The sequence below is a fragment of the Mustela nivalis genome, assembly GCF_964662115.1.
Source record: "Mustela nivalis genome assembly, chromosome: 10".
Classification (NCBI taxonomy): domain Eukaryota; kingdom Metazoa; phylum Chordata; class Mammalia; order Carnivora; family Mustelidae; genus Mustela; species Mustela nivalis.
In genome coordinates this window covers 60,520,644-60,528,014 of record NC_139029.1, presented here as the reverse complement: position 1 = coordinate 60,528,014, position 7,371 = coordinate 60,520,644, and positions in this window count along the sequence as shown.

Genomic DNA, 7,371 nt, shown 5'->3' with positions numbered 1-7,371 from the left:
AGAGCAAGCCAACTTACTCCAGATTTAGTATTAAGGGGGGGGGGGCAACACTGGGAATGGCCTGTTAACTTTTGACTTAAAAAAAAAAATCTGCTCTCTGCATTTGCCCTGGCTTTTTAATTCTCGCTCCCCAACCAAAACCTAAACAAAGATTCAGGTTACATCTCTTTCCGCAGCAAGCAGAAGGGGAAGCGGAGGTCTGAGTGACTTAAACTTTTTAGTCATTCTCCTGAAACACGCAGCTCTGGGTCTAGCCGGGAACTCCACCGCTCCCTGGCAGCCTCGGGGCTGACTTATCTAGTGGTCCGCGCTCCCTTTGCGAAAAGTTTTCTCATTAAGATAAAGAAGGAACATCTGAGCAGCACAAAAGCTTATGATTTGCGACTAGATTTGAAATCAAGGCTACAAGAAAGACAAAAGTATGTTGCTAATAGTATTGCTCTTTCATCTCGTCCTAGACAAAATTTAAGCCCTTTCGAAGGGACCAGTTCCTGCCTCAAATGTTGGCTGTGGGTTTGTGGAGGGGGGCGGTGTTCGCAGAATACCTAATTTTGATTAGGATTGGAGGGTATGTTTGCTAAAGAAGTTTCTTGGTTGTGCAAATTTTACTTCATTATTTAGTGTGTAAAGTGGAATTTAGTTAGAGACCATTTAACTATATTTTATTTCCAATTCTTTTTTTTTTTTTAAGAAACGAAACAAAGCAAAACGTAGCTTAAGAATACTTGGAAGTTTCTGTTTCCTAAAGGCCTTTAGTAAAATCATGTGATGTTGCTCCAGTTAGATGGATATATGTATCTGTGTATCTACTTATCTATCTATAATCAGATATTCTTATCTCCTTGCCTCGTTTGTCTAGAAGAGTAAGATGGCTCTCAGGCAGATACCTCAATAGCAGAACAGAGTAGGGGCAGTAGGCAGAGCTAGGTAGCCTTTCCTGTAATGAAGTGAGATTATATAACTCAGGACCGAGCAAGGACTGCAAATTTAGTTTTCCCTCAAGTACATTTTTCTCCCATAAACACGAGGGTCCCTAGAGCATTTTCCTATTGCTATTGTGTTCCTTTTCCTTAACTGCGGACACGTTAATATTAGCCATCCCCCTTCCGGTCCTTTCTGGGAGATCTCGCTTAAATTTATGAGTTGTGAGGTAGAGGACGCTGGGATCTGTGCGCTCTTACAGAACTGAAGGCTTGGGGCGGACCTACTTCTCCTCGAAAAGCTAACCTGTGCGTGGAGAACAAAGTCTTGAGTTTTTCATCAAGTGCAAAAATTAGTATTTGGGGGGAAATCCACCTAATGCATTTTCCATGAAATAGCATCGGCTTCGAGATGGCTCTTCCGAATGGAAAGAGTCGTCAGAACATTGGCTCTATCAGGGTGTTCGTAGAGAACAAAATTGAAAGTGGAATTAAAAATAAAGACCCAGTTCAGATTTAGTTACTATTCATTTGGTCTGCAAAATGAATCTGGGGTACTGCTTGGCTACTCTCCGGGAGAATTAATCGCTCCGGTCATTTGGAGATCCGGAGAGCTGGAGCTGTTTGGGGGAAGTAGGGCGGGGGCGCGGGCGTTTGTGCGGTCGTTTCACCCACCCTCGCCTAATCAGTCGGCTCGGCTCTCAATCAGGTTTTCAAAATACTAATCTTGATCTAAGAGCCCCTATCTCTACATCAGTGGAGGAAATGATCATTTTTAGAGGCTTCTGGGCATGGGGAAGAAGAATGGTTTTCAGATCGCAGAAGACCTGAAAGACTGGTCTGGCGTTCTCTTTACTGTGGACGCACTGCTGGACGAGGACCTTTTCCCGGGGTGTGATTGTGTGCACACAGCCTTGCTCTGTAGGCCTCCCGGTGGCGGTGAGTCTGTTTGTGTGTCCTGAGCATTGTAAACCTTTGGCAGAGGTTGTATGTGGAGGTGGGAGGAGGGGGTGGTGTGCAAGTATTTGCTGTGAATGTCGGGGCTGAGCCTGTTGGTGATGGGCCCAAGGACCTCCTGACCCTTTGTCAGGGGTGAACATATGCAGGGGTTGCTCCTGAACGTGGCCCGGCTTCCTGGAGCTCGCGTCACACCTCTTACCCACGCTCCTCCTCCGCTAGGGCAAGGGGGAAAGTTCGCCCGCTGCTTCTCCAGAGTTGGGTTCCTGTGCTAAAAATAAGGGCTCTTTTTGTCTTTCTAATAAGGGTTTTGAGCCCAGACTCCAATTGAAACCAATTTTGGTCGAAGCAGGACAAACCAAAAAACATCATCTTGTGTTTCTGCAGGTGGGAGAGGAATCACCCGCGTTGGGTCGATTCCTACCTACTAACTTAAAATTTCTAGGTGGCTACCTCCACTTAAATAAATCAGAGACCACAAGCCCACCCAGGGGACTAACCAACACCCCTGGACTGCAAAGGGTCTTTGCAAGGCACGAGGAAGAAACCCAGAAGACTTGGGAGGACGCCCTAGCAAGTTGGGAGGCGCTGGGTGTGTCTCCCTAAAGTCCGAGGGGGTTAGGGAAGGGGTCTGGTCCCCTGGGGTCAGGCCTTGATTGGAGGTCCGGGGATGGAGAGCGGAAACATCAACCCGCTCTCACCCCTACAGATTCCACTCACCGCGAAGAGCTGCCTAATTGGGCTGCGAGCAGCTGCGAAATTTGTAATCGCCTAATAAGCCTTCCACCTCGGTAATTCTTATCAAAAGGCATAAAACTGATATTTTCACACTTGGCTTCCTCCACAGGAGCCGTTTATAAACATCCTTCATCAGTAGGATGAAATTAAGCCTGCATTGACAAAGGTCTCTGGAACTCGATATTTAAAAGCAATAGATCCGAATTAGCAAATTACTACTTTAAGTAGGGGAAGTCCCCACCAACTTGACTATTGAACCCTTTGCCTCTGAGCTCCTCGCCGTGAGTAACCACATGTTTGAGGGAACTTAACCTGGAGTTTCCGCGTTACTCAAGCAACCTCCGGAATCTCGCTTCCCGAATCCGCGCGCGCCCTGACTCCCGCCCTTCCACCAGCCTTCGAGGACCCACTCGGGTCAGAGCTGTGGAGACCTGGGCGAGGACTGCTGGGGGCCTGGTCGGAAACGCGGTTACACCAGACGCTCCTAGGACTCCGGGGCCTCAGGCGCAGGGCCAGCGCCAGCCATGGCACCTCTACGCTTTCCCCCCTGCGCCGGGGGCCAGCCCGGAGCCCTGTGGGAGGTTGAGGCAGGGGAGACCTCCGCACGGATAAGAAAGCGCAGCTTCTCGCTGATTCTTGTGGCGACCTCTTCACCCATGAAGGTAAAAGCCAAGAGAGCTCTGAAACTGCGAAGGTCACGCTTGTTTCGGGGTTAGGAGTGTGTCCTTTGATTTTTGCCCACCCCGTCTAACCATAATTAATACATATTTGGAAAGAAACTGAAGGAGATAACTTCCAAAGACATTCTCCCACCAACCTGAGCAGCTCAGAACCCACGTCACCCCTCAGAGATCGCGCAGCGGGACGCGCGCTCACCTTGGGACTTACCGGTCCCAGGCTCCTTCTCAGTTTCTGAGGGAAAAGGAAGGGCGTGTTTATTCACGGCAGTGGAGGACGCCCGAAGGTGGAGAGGGCCTCCGTCTGGGACCTTCTGGTGTTTGCTGCGGGCCGAGCCGAGGTTCATTAAACTTGCCGGCGAGGCTACCGCGCTCCGCGTGGGACAGCCGGGGACGCACTGGCGGGCCGGCCGCGCCTGGACTACGGGGCCGCGCCGGGCGTCTGTTGCGCTCGCTGCAGTCTTGCGCGCCTGCTGGGGCCAGCGGTCTCCCGCGGTTCTAGACACCCAACTACCGAAAACCACGTTCTGCGCCCCTGAGTGTGGGGCGTGTGGATTCGGTGTCTCTCTTCAGCGGGTGCCCCTGTTCCCCCACAACGCGAGTAAACTTGCCCAGTCCTCTGCGGAAGGAGAGAGGGGAAGCGTTTCTCGCCTGATACGACGGGTAACAGGCGTGATGGAATTGGGAGCTCTCTGGAGCCTGAAATTAGTCAAGACGCAGTCTGGGACGCTCTGGACCAAATGCTACTGGGCAAAGCGCGAAAGTCCACTACACTATTTTCCCACTGTAACATTTCCAAGCCCACAATCTTCGCCTTGAGCACACTTGTGGTTTAGAGCTGCTAATTTTATAGGCATTTTATCGTTCAGAATAAGCAGCGCGGCAGGACCAGGGGAAACCTGATTCTAACCTGTTTCTGCAGACCTCGGCCCACACAACGATGTAAAAAACCGAGCTAGGAGGTTGGCGGCGGGGCATCTCACCCCCAATTCCCCCGCCCTGGGTTTTCCTACATGTCCTAGTAGGCTCTCCAGGAGGATCTAGAGTGGAGCTCACGAATCTAGAAGGACGATGGAAACCCTAGCCTCGCAGATACCCTCCTCCTCCACTCTCCTCTTCCCCTGCGATCCCTGAGCGGCGCACTAAAACCCGGCCAGGGAGCCAAGAAAGCCACAGTTGATCTGAGTGTAAAAAATGGGCGCCTGAGAGTGTCGGGTGGAGTAGGGAGGGGTGGTGGTGGCTGCGGGGAGCTGTGTGAGCCTCCTATTCGCAGCCTTCAATCCGGTTTTGATAAGGGAACACAGGGCTCCGGTTCTTAGCCGACCTGAGTGTGCTGCAAGCAAACTCGGGTCGTCCCGCCCACAGTCTCAGCAACACTGATACATCCCGTCGTTGCTTTACCGATTGATCCTATAAAATGATGCTATTTAAAAAATCTCCGGAATAATCTTAAAATATAACTTTAAAAAAGTTAACTATTTTTTTTTATATGGTTTCTCCTTCAGGAGACTTGGTTGTGTAACTTTGGCAGTGTTTTCTTCCTTTCCTCCTTGTCCTTTCCCTCTCCCTCCCTCCCTTCCGTCTTCCCTACTAGCTTGACTGCCCGCCTGCCTTCATGGGAACTCAAGGTTTAGGAAGCTAGGCAACGTGCTATTAGAGTGAGATTATGAGATTTGAAATTAGTCTAACCTGTAATGGATTTCAGAGCAATTTAACAATTTAACACCTCGGTTTTCTCATCCAGAAAATAGAGATGACAGCACTAATGTTGAAAAGTGTTCACTGATGCGCAGTAGATTCTCAATCTCATGCTCTTCCTGAGCCCTTCTTTTGCTGTGGTAAGAGAGGTCTAGATGCAGAGGCATCAACAAAGGTCTCACTCCCCAGGTGAAGGGGACAGGCCAATGCTCCTCCTCAGCACCCAGCTGGCTTCCAGTTGTCTATTTCTGGGAGTTCCACAGATCCAGTGGTCAATGCCAGATAAGCCTCCCAGAGCTGCAGACTCTGGAGAAGAGCTGGCAGCTGAAGCCCCTCTGCTATGGCAGTTTGTCTCAAGGAAGCACAATGAAAAACTTTTTCTCCTCTTTTGTCACTTGTTTATTGGGGGGTTAATCTGGCACATTTAAATGCTTGGCACCCTGACTCCTGTCAGTTTGTATAAACTTCTGAATATTGTGAAAGTGGGAGCAATCATAGTTGTTGCTTGCTACCTGTCCAATGTCCCCAGTGATGCTGAGGTGTAAAACACTGCTTTATTTACTTGCCTGCGACCATATCACCAAAGTGGGTTGGAATTCAAACCAGAGGCCAGATGCGAGGTTCCCATGCCCATGTTGCCCTATTTTGGTCAGTTCAAAAACAGACACCTCTGTTAATGGATTCATTTACCCATCTCAAGGTGGTTCTTTATATCGTCCGCTTGATCTGAGTTGCAGCTCCAGCACATCTAGTCCCGCTACAGGCCTCTTGCTGACACCAGCTTCCAGCCCAGCTTCAGGCTTTCCCAGATGCAAGGCATCTGGTATCCAGTGGGAAAGAGCGCCCCCTTCCTACCCCCACTCTTGCTGTGTGGAGGTTAAATAGCATAGAAGGATTTGGAGCGTCAAACCAGCTACAAAGGGGGAAAGGGAGCCAACCTAGGCTTTAACTGGGCAGTAAAACCTCTCTCTTCTTGCAAATTACAGAATCCAATGACTAATCATCAGCAAGTGGATCAAAGCCTGGATTAAACAACATCACTCTCTGTATCTCCTGTGTTACAAAGGCCTGCGCTCAGTTCTGGAACTTTTCTTTGGCTTGGACCAAAGTTCGGGTCACTGCGTGGAGTCCAGCAGAGGCCGCGGTGCCCGACTCTGTCTGGGCACAGGTCATCTCGCGGCACCCTCTGGCACCCTCTTTCATCTCTTCAGAGAAGTCTTCGGAAATAGTTTTCCCAGACACAAACCTCACCAGACTTTCCTGCAGGCTGCGAGCACCCTAGAGGCAGGAAACTTGCACTGTTCCTGACTCTGGAACCCAGTTCAGTGCCTGGCACTGGGCAATAAAGGATGGCTTTTTGAATGAAACAAAGTATGTGCTGGCAAGTACAGATGGTTTCAAGTCTTGCTACATTTTCACATTGGCCCTTTCTTGTCCAGAACTTAAATTTTTTAGTCTCATAGAAGAGTGAGGCAAGGAAGGGCATGGAGATCCCGACAATTTAAATTAAGGGAATTCCTGGACTTCATTTTTCTTTTAGGGGGAGGGACTTGCAGCCTCCACTGGATCTTCTGGCACAGTGGTTCATTTTGACACTTCTTGAGAGTCCTTCAGACCTTATTATTTGCAATTATTAAATGGGAAACCTACTCTGGGTGCCTAAGAGACCATACAGGTCTGAACCTCAGTTATGGAAAAGGAGGCTATTGAGAGTTGGAGTAGGACCATGTTGGACCTCAGAAGTCTCCATGACACCCTGACTCCTGTCAGTTTGTGCAAACCTCTGAATATTGTGAAAGTGGCTGAGTAAGCTTCCATGGCCCCATTTTGATTGCATGCATGGAGATGCTGTGCATGTTGGCCATACTATAAGTCAGCACAAGTTTGGGTTTGCCCGGGAACCAGAAGGGGGCCTGGGGGGACAATCAGGATGGGAGCTGAGGTCATACAGAGCCACATACTGGTGCTCTCAGACTTCCCTGGCTTGGAAAGGAGATGCATACCTGTTTTCAGTCTTTAGCAAGGCAGAAGAACATGGAGGAGACATGTGGGCTGTAGATGGAGTCTTAAACAGGACTGATCCAGTCTCTGTGCCATGTCATAACCATGTGTCTTGGGTTCCCGTGTGGCTTGGCCTTCCCAGATGCAGTCTATCTCAAACAGGAGTATGGAGGTCCTGAGCAGGAACAGTAACCCTAGGACTCAGAGAGTAGCCTGGGGTCTTGGAAAAGGGCTGGAAGAGGTCTCTAGACCTGGGATGATTGCACCAGCCCCCTTGGTCATGAATATACCCAGACTCTAAGGGAGGAAAACATTAGGGTTCTATCTGAAAGACTATGGTCTCTTGCCAGACACTTCGGACAGTTTGCAAACTGAGTCAC